Consider the following 20,036-nt stretch of genomic DNA (forward strand, 5'->3'; position numbering starts at 1 on the left):
TAACTCTCAAGTTGACCAAAATAATTGATTGAAGTTTGATTTGTTGAATTCATAATGATTTTTGTTTTTCTGGCAGAGATTTATATAGAAAACAGTTGTCAAAGTGGGTAGCTTCATTTCTGGCTTTTAAGGATGTGTTAAAATACATGTTGTAATTTATACCTGTATTGTCTCCATCCTGGGGCTTTGTTTCAGAGTAAACAACAGATAGTGTAAAATGCTGCTATATTTTTCCTTTTTTCTCTTTCAGTGTACTTTCATGTTTGAGGTCCAAATATTTAATGTTTAAGCCATCTTCCTTTGATTGGTTGTGGTGTTTATATCTGCAAAGTGATAATACCGGAACACACCAATCCCCCCTTTGGTGTTGTTATTTAAAAAACCCTATGCCTTATTATCCTTTCTTATCTTTTCTGAGGAGATGGAAGAAATCTGTCATTTGACTGTTCTTTTCCAAGCTCCAAGCAGGCTTGAAGTTTGAATAAGAGCTTGAGTAGTTCACACACCAAAAGGGTATGGTTTAGTAATGTAAGATTCACTTAAAATAAAACTGAATGCTGCAATCAAGAGGTTAAAGCATTATTTTTTGTCTTAAGAGAACTGGTGAGAGCCTTATAACCCTGGCCCCACTCCTCCCTTCCCACGATACATCCATACCACTGGCGCTGCCTCCTTGAATCAGCCATGGAACAAAAGGGAAAACCTGAACCAGACAGTTGATTTGTATATGCAAGGTTAAGGGTAGTGGAGATAAGGACTTCATTAGAAGACAGCTGAGCTCTCTCTAAGTTCCACTCTTCCTAGAGCCCAAGGAGAGTAGTCCAGGATGGAAGGGAGTGTAGAGTTGGAGGAAACAGAGGTGATGGTGGTGCTAGTATTGTCCAGGAGAACTGTTTCCTCTCTTTCTTCACCTGTCAACCTAAGGTAGTAGTAATAGTAGTAGTTGGTATTTAGGGAGCTCCTAGAGGATCCGGTCAGTGTCCCCAGTTTTGCCTGGAAAGTTTTTCTGGCCGTCCTCTGCCTCACTCACAGGAGTCATTCTCCAGGATCATTTTACTCTCTTATCTTGAGCATGTCCTCTCCTCCTTCTCAGTTACAGCCTGTTTTATTTGTTGTGTATGTGTCACACATCAGTGTTCTTCCCACCCTGTGACCCCAATGTCTGGACTTTAGAATTCATAGTTTTGTTGAATGAACAGATAAATGAGTGAGTAAATGAAAGAATTCTCTAAAGGAGAATGATGAACATCATTGCGGCGGCTCACAAGCAGATTCCATTTGCTAAAATCACGGACAGGATGTGTTGGCCTTTCTGATGCTGAGTTCCCATGGGTAGTCTTTGTGGAGCCCAATTTTCCTTATCAGTTTCTCTCCCCTTACGATCAGCTCAGGTAAACCTGATGTGGTCGAGGTCACCAGAGGTACTTGTTACTTGCAGCCATTGTATTCAAGTGATGGCTCTCTCTTGTTGTGGACGAAGAGCAGGGTCATGAAAAATACATTCAACTGATGAAAGTTGAGATGTTCATTTAACAAGTGTTAGCATGCCATTTCCATGTGGGAGGTACTGGGAGCACAATAGTGGTACAAAAGGACATGACCCCTTGCCCTCTTGGAACTGACAATGTGCTGGAAGAGATAGATACTAAGTCTGTTAAAATCTCATAAATAAATGTGTACTGTTAATAGTGATAAATACTCAGGGTTTTATGAGAACTTACTGTAGGGTACGTGACCTAGTTTTAGATCAGGAACAGCTTCCCTGAGGAAGCACCAGTTGAACTAATAGTGGGAGGGTGAATAGGAAATCAGCCTAAGGAGAAGAATGGTGAGGGTTCCCCACAGAGGAAGTGGACGAGCTTTGCTTATCAGAGACCCAGAAAGGCCAGAGAAGACCAGAGTGGCTAGAGAGTATGCAGATAAAGCTAGGCAGGAGAGGCAGGAGAAGCCAAATGATGCTGTGCCTTCTCAGCCACGTTCAAGATCCTTTAAGCACAGGGGGACCATGGAAGGCTTTGAGCATTGAGTGATGTGGTCAGATTGGCAACTTGAATGCACCACTCTGGCTGCTGTGGAGAATGGATTGAGGGGAAGAAAGAGGGGTGGGAGGCTATTGCAGATGTCCAGATGAGAGATGCTTTGTGGGGCACTCACAGACACGGGAACGTTGAGGGAGATGCTGGGGAGGGAGGAAATCATAAATTAATTTTTAGACATGTTGAGTTTGAAGTGCCTTTGAGACATTCAAGTAAACATGGAGAATATAAATGAACATACGTGGGTCTGGAGCTCAGAACAGAGGTATGAGCCGCAGGCCAACATTTTGGATTAATTAGCATGGTAGTAATGGGTAAAGCTGCCTGGAGAGAGACTGGAGACCTAGGAGCAATGAGAGTTTGAATTCCATTTAAAGGCCAAGGAAAGGAGGATCTGCTGGCAAATGGAAGTGGGAGAGGGAGACTAGAGAAGTTGAGGGAAAATTAGGACAGTCAAAGTCATAGAATGCAGGAGTGTCAGGCTCAACAATGCTCAGCATTTCTGAGAGGACAGGAGAGGTGAGAATTGAGAACCACCCAATGGACTGGACAATAAAAACTTTACTGGTGACCTTATTGAGTGCTTTTCCTGTGGAGGAGAGGGGACAGAATCCAGACTAGAAAAAAGGGAGCAAGTGGAGTCAGTGAGGTGAGAGACCTCTTGCGAGGGAAGGCCGTTGCTTCTGTTCAGGTCCCTTTCTATAAGCAATAAATCCTATTTACAGTAACGACCACCATCATTCACCGAATGATGAAGAGCTAACGTTTATTGAACACTTGATATGTGTAAGGCACTACTCTAAGTTCCTTGCCTGTCATTCAACCATCACAGCTGCCCCATGAGGTCAGCACCGTTAGCAACCCCATTTTACAGACAAAGTAACTGAGATGAGGAGGTTAAACACAACTCCCCCATGGTCACACAGCTAGTAAGTAGTAGAGCTGGCATTTTAACAAACACTGTCTGGCACCAGCACCCCCTCTCTCCTGGCTACTATATGTCTTATTCAGTGAAGAGGTCCCCCTGGCTCACAAGTGAAACCACCCAGGCATTTTGCTGTGAGAGGGAGGGTTCCGTTTCCATGTGTTTGCGATTCGGAAGTGCCAGATCATGCCTTGTGCATTTGACTCACAGAGGTTTTATGGCCAACGTTACCAACCTCATCTTTAAAATTCTTTTTTCCTCTCCTCTGTCTTATTTTTGCTGAGGTAACTGTTTTCAAGTCATTTGAATATTACATTATGTTCTAAAGTGCAATTATTTTTTATTCTTCTTCAGAGAATTTTAATCCTGGGACCTAATAAATCTGTGTATTATTGGAAAATTCACTTAACCAAGGGAGAACTTCTAACTGAGTTCTGTGAAGATGGGTGATAAGGGCTGGAAGCCCTCACGGCTGACATATGTTTGTAACAGACAGTTTTCTAAGTTACACTGTATTTCATCCTTAAAGGTTCCAGTGCTGTAATACATAGGTGCTTTTCGTAGCATTATCCATTAACGTAGAATGGCATTAACATTTGTTCAGCAAATAAAATCCGTTTACAACTTAATGGGGTTGTGCAGGGCTGGAATCTAGGATGCACAAATTTTATGCAAGGCGGCTCTAGATGGCAGTTGCTGAGGGGCCCTACTCATAACACATGAACCCCTGTAATAAGAGACCGGGGTTTGAGATTCTGGTTTGGACTTGAGGGATGAATTTAGAGACGATTTCAGCGCAATATCTGAGCAGATTACCTTCTTGGCTTTCATCTTTAGTCACTAATTTAATTCCAATTTCCTGTGAAATATTCATAGTGAATATTTGCATAGACTTGCGTTTCTGGTTATACAAAGGGGGTAACTGGTACTTATGTAAATTTTGGAGCCTCAAACCAGTTTCCTGATGCTAAAATTGGACAGACTTCCAGCAAATAAAGGGAACTCCTTTTCCACGGTTTTCTAGAAACTGAGGAGCCTCCTGGATGAGATTTCCAGTTGTGATCTTGGGAGACCTCTGGGTGAGGAGACAGTTGAGAGCACTGTCATATGCAGTGCACATCCTTGTGGCCCCTCGCATGTTCAGACCCTGGATGGTGGGCCGAGAGAAGCCCCGTGCTTCACTGTCTACGTGCTCTGTAACCCAAATGAAAATGTATTAGCCACTCTGTGGAGAAAGGAGAGCACAAAGGCAGGACTGCTGCTAAGGGCCCTATTTGGGTCATTCGCAGAGCTGGACCCAGGGTGGACCTCTTCTGCTTCAGACCAGACGGGCTTTTTCTAGCTCATGCTGTTTCCTTTATACATTTTTTCATTTGTTTCAAACAGTAAAGGTTTTGTTAGTGATAAAATGCAGCCCACAAACAGCACAATCAATCTGGGTGTAACTGTAGAGGAGCCCCATTAATATATCCCATTACTTGTTGTAGTGAAGTGAAATCAAGGTGAAAGTGAGCCTGATGTAGGCCTAGAGAAATTCACCGTGCAGAACCTACAAGTCTCATCCAAGATAAATTAGTTTCGCTTGGTAGTGTTTTGTTTTGATTTTTCTTTTTGCGTTTGGCCGTCTGAATGGACAGAAACAGAAATACCAAATTTATATCTTATTTTACATCTGTAGATGCATGTTTAATAGATGTCATTTTATTAGTCCTTTTGGCCGAAACCGAAAGTCCTACTTAAATGGTTCTACTTCTGCCTGCCAAGGGCGTCCTACTGCTGTAAGGAGCATCCAGCCTCCTCTGTTTCAGGGCCATTTGGCTACGCTCTGTAGACTTTGCGGTGACTCCAGAGGTGTTCAGTTTCTAACAGAGCTGGGACAAGAGACCACTCTAATGCAGAATCTGTTCCGAGTCCAGAGGCTTTGGGGTGATGGCCAAAGAAACCGCAGAGGTCTGGAAGCTCCTGCTGGAATGAACAGCTTTGCCTTTGTGCATTTACCTGTCTCATTCTGTTGCACATCATTACAAATCACAAAGGCACATACAGAACCACGGGGGAGGAAGACCAAGGGACTGGCAGCAGCCTAAGTAGCTGACGGTCTGTGGGAGCATACTCTCTGCCCTAACGGTAAAGGGTGAGTTCTGATACCTTAGCGGGTATCTTTTCTTGGGTGTTCATCAGTATTTTACTGTGAACTGCTGACTGGAAGAAAGGAAGAGGTATACAAATAGTGTCAACAAAAGCTAGATGCCGCTGGATGCCATGGAAGCTGACACTTCCTGCTGCACCCAGGCTGGTAAAGACTAGGAAAAGTACAGAGAGGCGTGTCAGCTAGCTGGAGTGCATGATGGGCTGGGTTTCTGGCAATGTCAAAGACACAGCCTCAGTTTCTCATGAAGATACTTGGAGAACTTCAGCACTGCTTTAGAGGACCAAGGCATTAAAAATACTTGATTTTTTAAGTTTTCTGTTGCTCTAGCCTTGCAAGGTATGTCAACAGAACAAAGAAATGATGAGGCTGAATATAACTCAAAAAGAATTAGATTTACTCAGTGCCTCAGAACGCCTGCCAGATGCGCAGGAGGGACCCTGCAGTTGCTTATGGGATGAGTGAGTTAGAGAGAGAATGTGGGGGAGAAAACAAATATAGATGCACTCCTTTCCGTACCAGTGCCCCTTTGAAAGATGGTTTGCAGAGTCCAGCCCCAGCAACACAGGAGTGCAGAAGGGTGGGACGGAAGTAGTCACCTTGCTGGCACAGAGCATATGGGGTCCAGTGGACTACACAGTGTCACTGGTATAGTCCACCGAGGTTTCCATGGCATCTGCACAGGGTTTTGCTTCTTTATATTTCAGCAAGTCTTCGTTTTCAGAAAAATAAGGGCTTAAAGTTGGATGATATAGAACGAAAAGGACAAATTCTTATCTTTTTTCCATGAATGAGGTTTACCATTACAGTATTGTTTATTTTACTATATAGAGTTGAAAATATTAATACATGTAAAATTATAATACCTGATAATATGTTCCAATGTATAAATTCCCCCAGGGACATACTTATTTTTAATCTGGGTATCTCTTAAATGCTATTCTCCAAGAACAAAATGCTAATGTTGACTACTAGCCAACCAACTTGCTTTCTTCCTGTACTGAATTTATTTAATAGAATCAGTGAAATTTTATTTTTTCTTCTTTTCTTTCTTGTTTCTATACTTAAGAATAATATATGCATATATGTTCGCCAGACTTTGAAAGACTTACTGAGCATCAGAGCTGAAAATTATTTGTGGAATTATTATGTGTTAAGTCATTCAACAAAGAATATTTGAGTGCTAATTAAGCATAAAAACATTACAATATTTGCTAAAGTAATATTAATATTTAAAATATGAAGGCAAATAAGATTCCTCTTGTTTATTTACAAAAGTGATTTTAGAGTGTGGATGTGTGTATGTATGTCTGTGTCAGAAAGTTTGTAGCATGAAGCGTCCTGTGACCTTCTTTACCTCTACCCTATATTTTTTGGTTTTCTCTCTGACCTAGAAATTCTGTCAGGCAGCTGGTCCTTGCAAACAGATCCTCAGATACAAGTCACTGAAGACCTCTCAGTATCATTACTGCCCCCATCAGATTCCCTAAGGACACTGCCATCTTTCTCCCAGAAAGCTTGCCAGTTTCAGCCTGTGGCTGGCACAGCCGTGGGTGAGGCATTGCCCTCCTCTGAGAAGGGTCCCTCTGTTGACAGTTCTCGCACTCTCTGCCCCCACCAGCAGGGCACCATTGTGCTTGGTCCCTTGTCCATTCTTAGAGCCCGCGCCATCCCTGTGTCCCTGCAGGACTTCCCGATGGAGCAGTGAAAGCTTCTCTCTAGCAGCTGGTGCTGGAGGCTGGATCACAGACCCCTCCAGGGAGCCAGCCAGTTGTGCCGCTGCTTTATGCCGAGTCCCACTTCTAGAGCGGGATCACAGTAGCTGGACTTGCTGTCTCCCTTAAAGAGGGACTTATTCCTGCTGGGGCTCGCTGTCAACACGGTATGCACCAAGCATTATTGACTGGAGGGGTCCTCCTATCCACTCACCTGCGCTGGGTCGGCGTTTCTCAACCTTATTTCATGGTCATCCTCCTAGGCAACTTTTTTGACACTCTTTTCCTAATCGCTCCCTCATGAAATTGTAGTACCACAGATATACTGTACAACTATTTATGTATGGCATGTGTATTTGTATTTATACAGAGAGAGTAGGACTTCATCCCCAAAAACCAGTTTTATCTGCTTAGTCAAATCCTCCCCATTTGCCACACACCTCTGACACCAGCATCTCCTTCCCACCCTCAACAGGAACCTCACCTTCTCTGTCACTGAGGAGACAGATGCTATTAGTAGGAAGTCCCAGCCTGCTTGCTTCATTCAGTCAATGTGCCAGGCTCTGTTCTAGGCACTGGGGTACAGCAGTGAACAGAGCAGGCATAGACTCCACCTTCCCAGGGCTCCTGTGTTCCATTCTGCTGGCGGACCTGGAAACTTACCCAGATGTCACCCACCCCTGCCTCCTTCCTTCCTAAAATTAAAGAAGCATCCCCCCTCCCACTTTGGGCTAATCCCTCTACCTAATTGGCTTTGGAGCCGATCCCCCACTGCAGCCAACTCAGGAGCTGGCAAGCACCTCCTCTCCCTTAGGTCTCCTCTAAGCTCTATCGCTCCACAGCTTCTTGTCCTCAGAGTAAACATGTACACGTTCTTTCCATCTTTAAAAATAGTTCCTTCATTGCTGTATTCCTTGTGGCTCTTTCCTCCTTCCTCGGCAGAAAAGTCCCCCTGTCTGGCCAAAGTCCCTCTGTGCCGTCACTTCCATTTCCCATCAACACACTGCTGTCTGCAGTCTCCCCTACCACGCCCCTGAAGCAACTTGGACCGTGGTCACCACCCCAAGCTGGGGTATCGCTAAGCACAGAAACCATTGCCCATGGGATCTCTTGGTGGGCATTCGCTGCTACTGACCACAGGTTCCACCTAAAATGCTCATGCCTTGGCGTCCCTCACACCATACTCGCATGGGTTTATTCCCCACTCGGTGGTCATTTCTTCTTGGTGTACTCTGTGGTCTCCTCTTCCTGTAACTGTCCCTTAGATGTTGTGTCTTCCGGCTTCTGTCCCAGCTCTCTTCTCTTCTCACAGGCTAGTTTCACTGGCTTCTGTTAACCTCTGTGCCCTGATGACTCTCAAGTGTGTATCTCGAGCTCAGCTCTGGTCCCTCGGTTTCATGCTCACCAGTGCAGCCGCCCCCACATTGCTCCACTTAGATGTGTCGTGGACATCTCCACCCTCATGTCACCTCGAACCTTCACTGGTTTTTCTTCCAGCATGGGTTGTCCTCATTCACCCGGCTGCCCAAGCTGTTGGCTCCTCTCCCTCGCTCTCGCCACAGTCAACTCCTCACCAAGTCTGTCAGTTCTGTCTCCTGAATCCCACTCAAATGGGTACTTCTCTCCATCCCCTGCCACCCTCCTTGTTCCGTCCACCATCCTTTCCCTCCTAGATTACCCTGGAGACTCCCTTGCTGGCCTCCTGCCTGCTTCCAGCCAGCCCTCTACGATGCAGCAGAATTAGCTTTCCAAAGCAGAAGTTTGCTTAAAACATTTTAGTGGCTCCCTCTGGGATCAGAATACAGTCACATTCCTGGATGTGGTCTGCAGAGCCACACATGCTCTATCCCTGTGGTGTTTCAGCCTCATCTTTCACCACTGCCCACTTCACACTCTGTCCTCCACTCCTGCAAGAGGGGTACCACCGCTCTTTCCCTCACCTCTTAACTGAGGCTTAACTCATGCTCTTCCCTACCCACAGAACACACTCTGTCTATCCCTGACCTCAGATTCAGCTATTTCCTGTGTATCTTCCAAGCCTCACTTGAGATGTCAAGGGAGCTCCAGGAAGCCTTCCTGGTTCCCAGAGTCTGAGTTAGGTGCTCCCCTTCTGTATTCCCCAGGCACCCTTTATTCTTATCACAACACTTATTACCCTGAGTCATAATGGTCTTTCTGATCCCTCATTAGGCTGTACCCAGCTATCTCCAGGGGCTAGCAAAATGACTACCACATAATGGATGTTTAATAAATACTGAATAAATGAATGAAGACTAATGAATGGATGACTTTGACCTTTTGCTCAATGTCTGTTCTTACTGTCCACCCTGTTGTTCCTTCCAATCCTGCAACAAAAAGGTTCAGGTACTGTCCCCCTAAAACACCAGCTAAGGATGGCTGAGACTGTTGTGTTACCGGGAGCGTTAGCGTATATTCTACTGTTAACACAAATGCAGGAGACATGAAAACCCACCTCCCAACTCGCGAGGGTTGGAAGTGAAAAGGAATCCGGCAGCTCTTGCTGGTGTACACACCAGGAAAGCTTGGACCTTTTGTATCTGCCACTTGTATTCTGACTATCTTTCATGAGACCGAGTTTTTCATTCTGATAGATAATGAGTGTAATGTACAAGCTGAAGAAATCAAGATAATAAATTTGCAGGGATAATTTGGTTAATTACCATGTTGCTGCTCATAGAATCAAGGGCTGAAAGTCAAAGCAATTTCCACTGCAAATGTGCTCTGTGAAAGGCAGTTCTTAGAACAATTACAACACGTCTACCCAAAAGGATCAACTCAAGACATACATTTTAAAATTGTATTTATTATCATGAAAACTGTACACAGTGTTCTCTGTTATTTTTTCAAATTGAAGGTTGTGAAATTACACTGATTTGCTGTAAATTACTATAGTACACATACAAGAATGTTTAAAATAATTTCTAAGATAGAGAATCATCATTTGAGGATTGAAGGGATATAGACCTTGAAAATTTAGAACATCTATCTAGATATTAATCATATATTTTAAATAAAACATAATTTCCTTTAGTTCTTATATTTATAATTACTTAGATCATTATAACTTTTAAAAATCTAAGATTTTAAAACTTATATTTAAACCTAATTTTTCTTTTGCCATTTCATTTATATGCTGTTTTATAAGTTCTGTTAACTTGATTTATAGGTATACAGTTCTTTTGTTTTTATGGTTGTTGGATGCAAGGAAATGTAAATATTTTTAAAATGTGGGGGTTGGAACACAGATATTTTCCATAACTTTTTGAACATGCTCCCATATTTATTTGCATGTTATTTTGTTCCGATTTTGAAGGCTGTCCACACAGCCCATAATTTCAGAATAGGTAGCCCAGTGTCAATATTCTTTAGCCTCTCAAATTAGCTATTTTTGAACATGAGGCATTTCTCCTTTTGCCCGTAGCCCCATTCCTGGGCCCACTTGTACCTCAGAAGTTCTGGAGAAGTGCTATGCTCAGTTCCACTGCTCAGCACCTCCACTTCCCTGGACCATCCCTCCACCAAGCACTGCTTTTCTAAACACCTTTAGTTTCTGGTGATACAGCAAGAAAGGTGTGCCTCTTCCTGTGTCTCCACATATTAGGTTTGAAAATAATTGTCATGTGCTAACACTAGCTGATTTATTTTATTTATTATAGCTTCCCTCCCTCCCCACTAAAAAGGTGTGCCTATTTATGCAAATGTATGTCTTTCTCTCTCCCCTGAATTTCCTGGAAGGTTACAGAAGTTGTAACCTATGGGCAGTTCACTGTTTATTATTACTACTTGTTCATTACAATGCTCTTATTTCAGTGCCTTGTTTTTTCATTGTAATTCTAAATAGACGTCTGTGGTTCTGTGGAATTAAAATTATTAAGGATGTTATATTCTACTACTTTTTTTTCTTGAGATTGGCACCTGAGCTAACGTCTGTTGCCAATCTTTTTTTTTTCTTCTTCTTCTCCCCAAAGTACCTCCAGTACATAGTTGTATATTCTAGTTGTAGGTCTTTCTAGTTATCCTAGGTGGGATGCTGCCTCAACGTGGCCTGATGAATGGTGCTAGGTCTGCGCCCAGGATCCGAACTGGCGAAACCTTGGGCTGCTGAAGCGGAGCACGTGAACTGGGCCATGGGGCTGGCCCCTGCTTTTTTTTTAAAGTATTTTTCTGTGAACATTGATTAGGCTTCTGAAACCTGATTAAAAATCTTAAGATCAGCCTGCTTATTATTGACTTTTTACACGTTAATTTAAAACTCTATTCCTCAGCTACTTGTCTTTTTAATAGTCTCAAATATAGATTTATTTCTGTATAGAAAGTACATATTTTTAAAAAATCACCCTGGGCTTCTATATTAATTAATTTAACATTATCAAAATACTTGTATCTGCATATTTAGTTTATGAGTCATTTTAGCTTTCCCTTCTCTGGGAGTAACTTGTGACCTAACAGAGTATTTTTGGTCAGTTTTTAAACGTGTTTTTTAATTCAGTATAACAGTGTATCTCTGGGGATGGCATGGAGGAGCCAGGAAGGATAGGATTTTAAAAATAGAATCTTTAAAGTTAGCTAAAAATATTAGTACCATTTTTAAAAGATGACCAATCCCCCCAAAACCTGCCAAGGCTGCTTCTCTGGAAACCAGATTACAGATTAAGACCCTGGTGAGTCAAAGACTCAGCTTCCAATACCAAGGCCATTTGAAAACTCCGTTGAGTTCACCAGAGAGAAAGAGGACAGTGGGGAGGGGAAACCTAGCCACAGTGCCACGGAGGAGGTGCTGTTGCCCAGAAGAATGAGGTTCTGCAGGTTCTGTCCAGACAGTGAGGTTAAAAACCCCTCCTCTGGTCTGCAGAAGAAGCATTCATCATTCTGACTTTGTAACTTTCTATTTTCTTGTTTTTTCACTGAAGTCTCTCACTACCCCCTTCACAACCGCCCCCCCCACCGCCCCCAACCCCAGACTCTGGAAAAAGGCAGAAAATGAGCGCGGAGTTCTTTTGGAGGTTCGCTAGTTATTGTTGTATGAAATGAGTAGCCCACTGTGATGCGAATAAAGACTCAGGAGCAGATTCCTAACGTGTTTAAAACAGTGTAGATGGAGGGGGAGGAGGGGTCATGGTAGCTGGAGTCTTCTAGAAAGATCCTCAGCAACCCTTAGATGGTTGAAATGATTAATCACTTCAGCACAAAAGAACACAAAAGGAGATTTGTTAAGAATAAGCAGGGGGCAGCGTGCTAGCCCCAGGGGTGACGTGCTTGTCTGCTTAATAATGTATTTTTAAAGTGTTTGCCACATCAAAAGCAAAGCACGTGCACGTGGAGGAAAATGAAAAGAAAAGGCAGTGAGCAAAATATTTGGCGAATTGAACAAGTGTTTAGGAAATCAGATCAGCAATCACTTTGGTTTGAGCATTTTTAAAATGCATTCCTTCACCCCACACTCCTGCCACCCCCAGTGTCTCAGCAGCACTGGGAAGCTCACAGTCCCTCCCAGGATGTGTGCCAGACCTTTTATCACTAACAACAGTCAAGAGCCGATCAAATCAGTATTGCACGATAGCCTCTCTTTCTTGGAGGTGCAGGGGTCTGAGTAGGCTCCTTGGACTAGAGCAAACTCCGTGAATTTAAGCAACAGGAACAATAATGGCAGCATCGCTTAATATGTACTGATGGCTCACTGTGCCCTTAACATCTATTAGCTTTTTGAATCCTCACAGTAACGCTGTATGATGTCACCCCCATATTACATAGGAGGAAACTGAGATGTACAGAGAGTAACACACAGCACTTCAGAGACATGGTTGGGGTTTAAACTCAGGTCTTCCAGACTCCAGAGCCCAAATTCATAAACACCATACAGTGTGATTTTTTAAAAAAATCTGAATATTTTCAAAACATAAGGCTGAGCAAATTCTTGTGGGGCTCCGTCAAGATTCTTGGGCTTGTACCACCTCTTTCTCATAGCCTTGGGGAAACGAAGGGATGCATCATAGCTGCAACTGTTGCTTCAGTGGGAAGAAGCTGTAGAGTCTGTGCGGAATTGGATTGAGGATTGCTGTGTGCCGTGTGGCACAAGGGGTGCACGGTGAGCCTAGAAATACCTTTGATGATTCCTTACAAGTTGATCTCGAGTGCGCATTCATGTGTAACCTGGTTACTGAGTAATGCGTCTTGAAGCACTGGATTCTTTTCTATCAGCCTGTGTTCTGCTGCCTTCTCTGGAGCTCTATGTTACTAACACCTCCTGCCCATATTACCCCTAGTAAGGGCAACAACAGCCGACGCTGTCCTCTCCCCCAGGAGAGGGGTGGGTAAAGATGGAAAGTCAAGAGACACCAAGAATTCCAGGTAGCAGAAGCCCCAGGACCCCTGACTGCACGAGTGTGAGTTTTCACAGGAACTTGAGCTTTTGAACCAGACACTCCTGGGTTCAACAGCTCCGCTGCCAACTGGCTGGGTGACATTGAACCAATATAGATTTCAAAACAGCACACGTTTTGCAAAGAAAAAAGCTATTGTTTTCTCTCATTATTTGATACGGTTGTAACACCTTTTGCTGGATTCGTTTGTGAATACATGTCTTAGTGAGTCAGCATGTCTAACAAAATGCTTTTATTCATTAAATGTTTCTGGAAGTAAATCAGTTTTGTAAATCTGTGATTGAAATAAACATTTTATTATGGAACTGATGACTGTTAGCTCTCCTTCATTAGGATAATCGAGTATTTTCAGATTCATTAAAGATGAGGTTCACTTAAAGAAGTTGCAATGTATAAAATCTACTTGTAGAATATTTGTAAGATTGCCTTTATTGCTAAGAAACAATTGCTTTCCTGAAGGATTCCTGGCTATCGGACAGGGTTAACCTAGGATTAATGGCAAACTTCCCCGAAGAATCTGCATAGCTGCTTACAGTTTCTTTACAATGTGACATTAATAGAAAACAAAGTGTTGGAAATCACTTTGCGTTTGATTGACAAACAATAAAATATAAAGACAAAGCTTCCTTGGAATAAAAATGAAAGCCAGTGGGACATTATAAATCACTTTACAAAAATGTAGTTTTTTATACAGCTGTTCAGGTGCATGTGCTAAGTGAGGGGACTGCAAAGGGAATAAATGCAGACGACACCCCCTGGTGGAACATTTGTTTGATAGGTGGTTGATAGCCTTTTATCTCTTTAAGTACAGTTAAAGTGCGTATTTAAATTTCTTTGCCTTCTTAGTTAATTGTAAAACTATGTTCATTTATGTCAACTTATGCCTGTAAGTTGCTTTTACAAGTATATGGTTATACCAAGTATGCCTAATTATGAATCAGATTACCCAGGCAAAGCAATTTTTATAATATACGTTCTAGTCTACTATGTTCCTAAAGATTCCTTTTGAGAACTCACAGAGGATTAAAATCATGCATAATGTCTAACTTATAGCGGTATTTTCACATTGAAATAAACTTCTAGATTGCTTGGAACAGCTGTCTTGCTTATTGGCAAGTGACAGAACCCTCCTACTTAAATATAAATTCTTTGCACATGAAGACTTATCCAGCTGAGGAGCGCAACGTAAAACTCAGAAATCCACTTGGATTTGAAAGGACAATGAATTAGAACAGTAGAAGTCTTCAAAGGGCTGGATTCAGAAAATCCTCAGCTCTTATATAGACCCTTAAAAGAAGATACAGGATTGGGAATGGGTTGACATTCTTATGGTATATATAAAGAATTTTGTTTCACTATTTTATTTTTTATTGACAGACAGATTCAATTTCAATTAGAATGAGATTGCCTACATTTCTGTATGATTTTGTAGCACCCAGCAATGGTCTTAACAAGTACTTGAATGATTTATTGAAAATCTAACTTCTTGAAAAAATTGACTCTTTCAATACTTAAAAACATTTTACATAGTTTCAAGTAGAGACATATTACTTGCCGAATTGTATTCAATGCCTTGAGGTATTGCTATTTAAAAATTAAGTGATTTCTAGGGTCAAGAAATGAGTAAGAGCTGGAATTTTACGTATAGAAAATTCATGTCTTCACAGGAACTCAAAGGCATCTAAAATTATAAACTTTGTTTTTATCTCTGATAGGAATCCGCTGTTGAGTGAATTAGGAATTTATAATGATACCTACAATTACTTGAAAATGAAGAACTGGGTGTGCATATTCAGCATAGTAAATAGTAAGTTGTCTAACAGATTTTCTTTTCTGCCTGTGGCAGCAGTAACATGTGCTTGACCCAGGCTGGTTGTGTAGCTCAAAGGAGATTAAGGATTGCACACACTTGGTAAAGTGCTATTAAAAACAGCAATGTTTCAGCTCAGAGCTACAGAAGGTAGAGAGCTGGAGAGAGGAGCACTGCTTCCACTCTTACAACAGGATAAAAGCTAGAGAAACAGCAAATTAACTACTTTGATTTAACCCATGAAAGAACTGAAGTCACAGGGCAAACAAGGAACCTGAAATATGAAGAGAGACAGTCACCTTCAGGAAGAAACAAGACCTGAGTATTTGCTTATATGAGATATCACCCAAAGCCATATGAATCAGAGAAGATTCAGCTAGAAACTTGTAATGAATTGCTGAAGGCGAATGTTGGCTCACAGGAGGGCACCACCTCCACCAGGCATTCATAGGAAGACCTGGGAGCATGCTGAGAAGCCTCTCCTATTGTGTTGGCTAGGGGAGGAGAAGAGCAGCCACTGCTGAACTTCCACCTGGACCCATCTCCTCTATCTCTCCCACTAATTAGAAGCCTTCATCTGCAGAAGAAGGGCACGAAACTGCCGCCTGAGAGTACTGGTAGATCTCCCTACAGCTGGGGGAGAAGAATGGCAACCAGCACCAAAACTCAACTCAGACCGTTCTAACTCCCCTGTCATTCCTCAGAACCAAAGCCTTACCCTTCATGGAGACAGGCAACCAAAATGCATACTGGAGTCTCTGAAGGAGGAGAACTGGAGAAAACAAAAAGCTCTGCTCCTGGGGAACGGGCAGAAATTTGTGCCACCTAATATTACACCTAGAGGAAGGAAGGCCACACCACCAAGACTCATGTTCCCAGTGCCTTCATAAAACCAAGGTTTAATCAGAACATCGGAGACCAAGTTCCCTCCTCAACTCTCTAAGCACCACACTAACGAGCAATGAGTAAAAGTAACAGTGGGATACAAGTAGGAGAGCTGTACAAAGAGAAGACCCAAAGCCAAATGGGGAGACTCATAGACAAGCTGAGAGAAAACTTCACATCCAGTCCCACCCCTGACTTAGAGTAACACAAACCTGCATGATAAAGACCTAACAGAAGGAAAGGTGTTTTCATCTCCAAGGGTAGAATGTGCTTACCTCAGAATCCGCTGTTCTATATGATGTGTTTGGCTTTCAGCAAAAACTTATGAGAGATATAAAAGGGCAAGAGAAAAACACAGCCTGAAGGGACAAGGCAGTCATCAGACCCAGAATCAGATGAGACACAGATATTAGAGCTGTTAGGGAACTTAAATGGCTACAATTAATATGTTAATGGCTCTTGAAGAAAAGTCAGACAGCTTGTAAGATTATATAGGTAATTTCACTAGGGAGATAGAAACTGTAAGAGAGAGCCACATGAAAAAATCTGAGAAATCAAAACACAGAGAAATGAAGAGTGTCTTTAATGGGTTCATCAGTGGACTGGACATGGTTGAGGAAAGAATCTGTGAAGACGAAGATAAGTCAATAGAAGTTACTCAGACTGAAAACAGAGAAAAATGTGAGGGGAAAAAACCATAACAGAGCATCCAGGACCTGCAGGATAATATTAAATGGTCAAACATTTATGTAGTTGGAATACCAGGAGGAGAAAAAAAGAGAACAGGGCAGAAGAAGCTATGGCCAGGAATTTTCTAAATCTAGTGACAGACACCAAACCACATATCCCAGAAGCTCAAGCTCAGAGGATACCTAGCAAGATAAATATGCACACACACAACGCACCCCACCCGAGGTATATCATATTCACACTGCTGAAAACCAATGACAAAGAGAAAGTCTTGAAGCCAGCCAGAGAAAAAGCCACATTACCAATGGAGGAACCAGGATAAGAATGACAGCAGACTTCCCATCAGTAACCAGGTGTGCAATAAGACAATGGAGTGACATCTTTAAAGGGCTGGGGAAGAACTGTCAACCCAGAATTCTCAGCAAAAATATTCCTCAAAAGTTAAACAGAAATAAAGTTTTTCAGACAAAAACTAAGGGAATTCATATTATTTAATGGATATAGAGTTTCAGTTTGGAAAGATGAAAAAGTTTTGTGGATGGACAGTGGTGATGGTTGCACAACAACGTGCGTCTACTAACTGCCACTCAACTTAAACATGGTTAAAACGGTAAATTTTGTTATGTATATTTTACTACAATTAAAAAGTGCAGCTGTTCTATCCAATCTGTAGGCTGCAATCGTAGAGCAGCTCTGTTTTCGCTCTCGTTTGTGTCTTGAAACCCTTTTCATGGGCTACTTCTCCCCCTGCCCCTGAGTGAAATCTCAGTAGTTCGCACAGCTTTTCCAGACACTGGTAGATGATACTGAAGTCCTCCAGTCATTCTTAGTGACTAAAGTTTCATTTCAGTGATTTAAATCCCCAGTCACGGGGCATCATCAAAGCTCTGAACTTCACTGAAAGATTTTCTTCCCCCTATTCAGGCTTCCTTCAGGCCCGCATCCTAGGAGGGAAGGAAGAACATGGTGTTACTTCTCTATGTCCCTGGCTTGCACTTTTGTTTTTTTTCAGTTGTGGTTTCTGGATCCTCCAGGCTAGAGCTAGAGTGACAAAAGAGTGGTGAGGAGCCAAAGCAGTTGTACTTGGCTAGTCCGTGTGAACTGGCATTGGCCTTCTTGCAGCTTGGGCGTCTGTCTCTTTGGGAAAGAAAAACTATCCTTTCTCGCATGGGATTCTTTAGTGGTTCCAGAAAGATTTTCCCCACTGTGAACATCTACCTGTAACTCCTTAGATGAGGATAATGCCTCTCTTTCATTCTTCCATGTGACTCTTCTCTCCCTGTCCTTGCCCCAATCCAGCTTCTGCATCCAATGGTATATTTGTCTCTCTGTAGGTGGAAGTGCAGTCCACATTCCAACATAGCCTTCTGTGCTGCCACCCCAGGCCACTGTCAGCCATTCCCGTAGATTTTTCAGGCTTAAGTTGGGCATTGCCAAGCTCCCAGAGCAAATATAAAGTCCTCTGAGGGTTGTTGGAGTGCATGTGTGCCTGTGTGTGTGTGTGTGTGTTTATAAAGGCCCCTTCGTGTAGGCTTGAGGTGAGGAAGAACCACCTCGCTTCCCCTCACCCACTTCAGAGGGGGAAGGAAAAATGTCACAGCACTACAGCAACTTTCTCCAAAGAACTTCTCTTTCTGGACCTCAGATGACAGTTGAGCAAAAGGTCATAAAACTCTTCTGAGCTCCTCTCTTGCCAGCTTTGCCTTGCCTAGGTGTACCTCCTTTTGATTATTTGGTATCTCTTGTTTGTTCAAAATCATAAAACAAAGAGCAAGTTACATTTTCACCTCCTGTTCAGTAGTACTCAATTTTAGCATGGCCAGAAGGTACATGTTTAGCTAGACGGTACGCTTCATAAAAGATTTACCACTGGGGCTGGCCCCATGGCTGAGTGGTTAAGTTCACATGCTCCGCTTTGGCAGCCCAGGTTTGCGCCAGTTCGAATCCTGGGCGTGGACTTGGCACCACTCCTCAGGCCATGCTGAGGCGGCGTCCCACGTAGTACAACCAGAGGCACTCACAACTAGAATATACAACTATGTACTGGGGGGCTAAGAGGAGAAAAAGGGGGAAAAAAAAAAAGAATCTTTAAAAAAGGAAAAAAGAGGGGTTGGCCCCGTGGCCAAGTGGTTAAGTTTGCACTCTCCGCTGCAGGTGGCCTAGTGTTTCGCAGGTTCGAATCCTGGGTGTGGACATGGCACTGCTCATCAAACCACGCTGAGGCAGCGTCCCACGTGCCACAACTAGAAGGACCCACAGCTAACAATATACAACTATGTACCGGGGGGCTTTGGGGAGAAAAAGGAAAAAAATAATAAAATCTTGAAAAAAAAAAAAAAGGTTTACCATTTTGTTCTATATTACTGTCGTATCTACCATGGAGGTTACAAATAAAGCACCGTGTTGAGGAAGCCTGGGTAAGTTCTTGCAAGATCTCCCCCAGCCAGAGCTGATGTCTCAGATAGAGACAAGGCTTTAGCCAGATAGAAAGAAGTATATTTATTCTCCTTTAATTTCTTCGCTTTCTCAACCTGCTTAAGCCTTTCCTATTTTCTCTTTGCCTTTTTTATTTTTACAATGAATTTGGTCTCAGACAAGACACATGGACCTCACTGAGATCATAAGCTCATATGTACGTGAAGGTCGTAGTACCCAGGCCTTATTCAACAGTCCAGGTCAGAATCTGGTTTTATGACTTCAGTAGGATCAGCCAGAGGACAAGATTAATCCTTATGAAGAGCCAGTTCTCTTTGATTGTAGTAAATGTTTCTTATCCTGGGTTTCCCACTACTTAAAGAGCTGTTTTTAAAAGATCATTTTAGCTTTTGAATAAAACTAGTCAACAATCTGCTGACACAAATAGTATCTTTGTTTAAAATGAGAACATCACAGTGTGACTGAGCCGTCATTGGAGCTGGTGTGGGCTGATCTTTAGAGATGTCTCGAGTAAGCAGCTCCACAGCCTCCCCTTCTCCATTCCCTCCAGCCTCTGCCAAGAAGGCTTCACAATACACAGATCAGCACTGGTCCCTGCGATGTCCTTGAAAAACTTGTTTAGAGCTCGTTATCACATAACATGATGTTAGAGGGAAGCACAGACTTTTAAAAATTTGTCAGTATTTCCTGATTATCTTTTTTTATGAGGTCAAACCCTTCATTTTGACACTTAATGAATAAAATGCCCACGTTGCAAGAAATGGGATAATGAATTGTAAAAAGACATAATCAGCAATGACTAAATAATTAAGAGAATTGAAATGCACAGTCATTTGGGAATGCATTAATAATAACATGATTTGCTCCATATGCTAAAGAATTCTGTTTTTAGAAAATTAGTCATCACACATGCTCCATGGCAAAAAGAAAAAAAAATTAATGTTGACTAATAGGAACTGTAATTAGATGTTCTGCTTTTAAACAGCTGA

At 42.5% G+C, this 20,036-nt stretch overlaps 1 protein-coding gene across 9 annotated transcripts in view; it reads left to right on the top strand.

Moving 5' to 3' along the window:
• The window catches only part of AFF3 (ALF transcription elongation factor 3), a 573,872-nt gene that overhangs the window by 294,000 nt on the left and 259,836 nt on the right, over nucleotides 1–20,036 (top strand). The gene's annotated exons all lie outside the window — the stretch shown is intronic.

The sequence above is a fragment of the Equus caballus genome, chromosome 15 (genome assembly GCF_041296265.1).
Source record: "Equus caballus isolate H_3958 breed thoroughbred chromosome 15, TB-T2T, whole genome shotgun sequence".
Taxonomy (NCBI): Eukaryota; Metazoa; Chordata; class Mammalia; order Perissodactyla; family Equidae; genus Equus; species Equus caballus.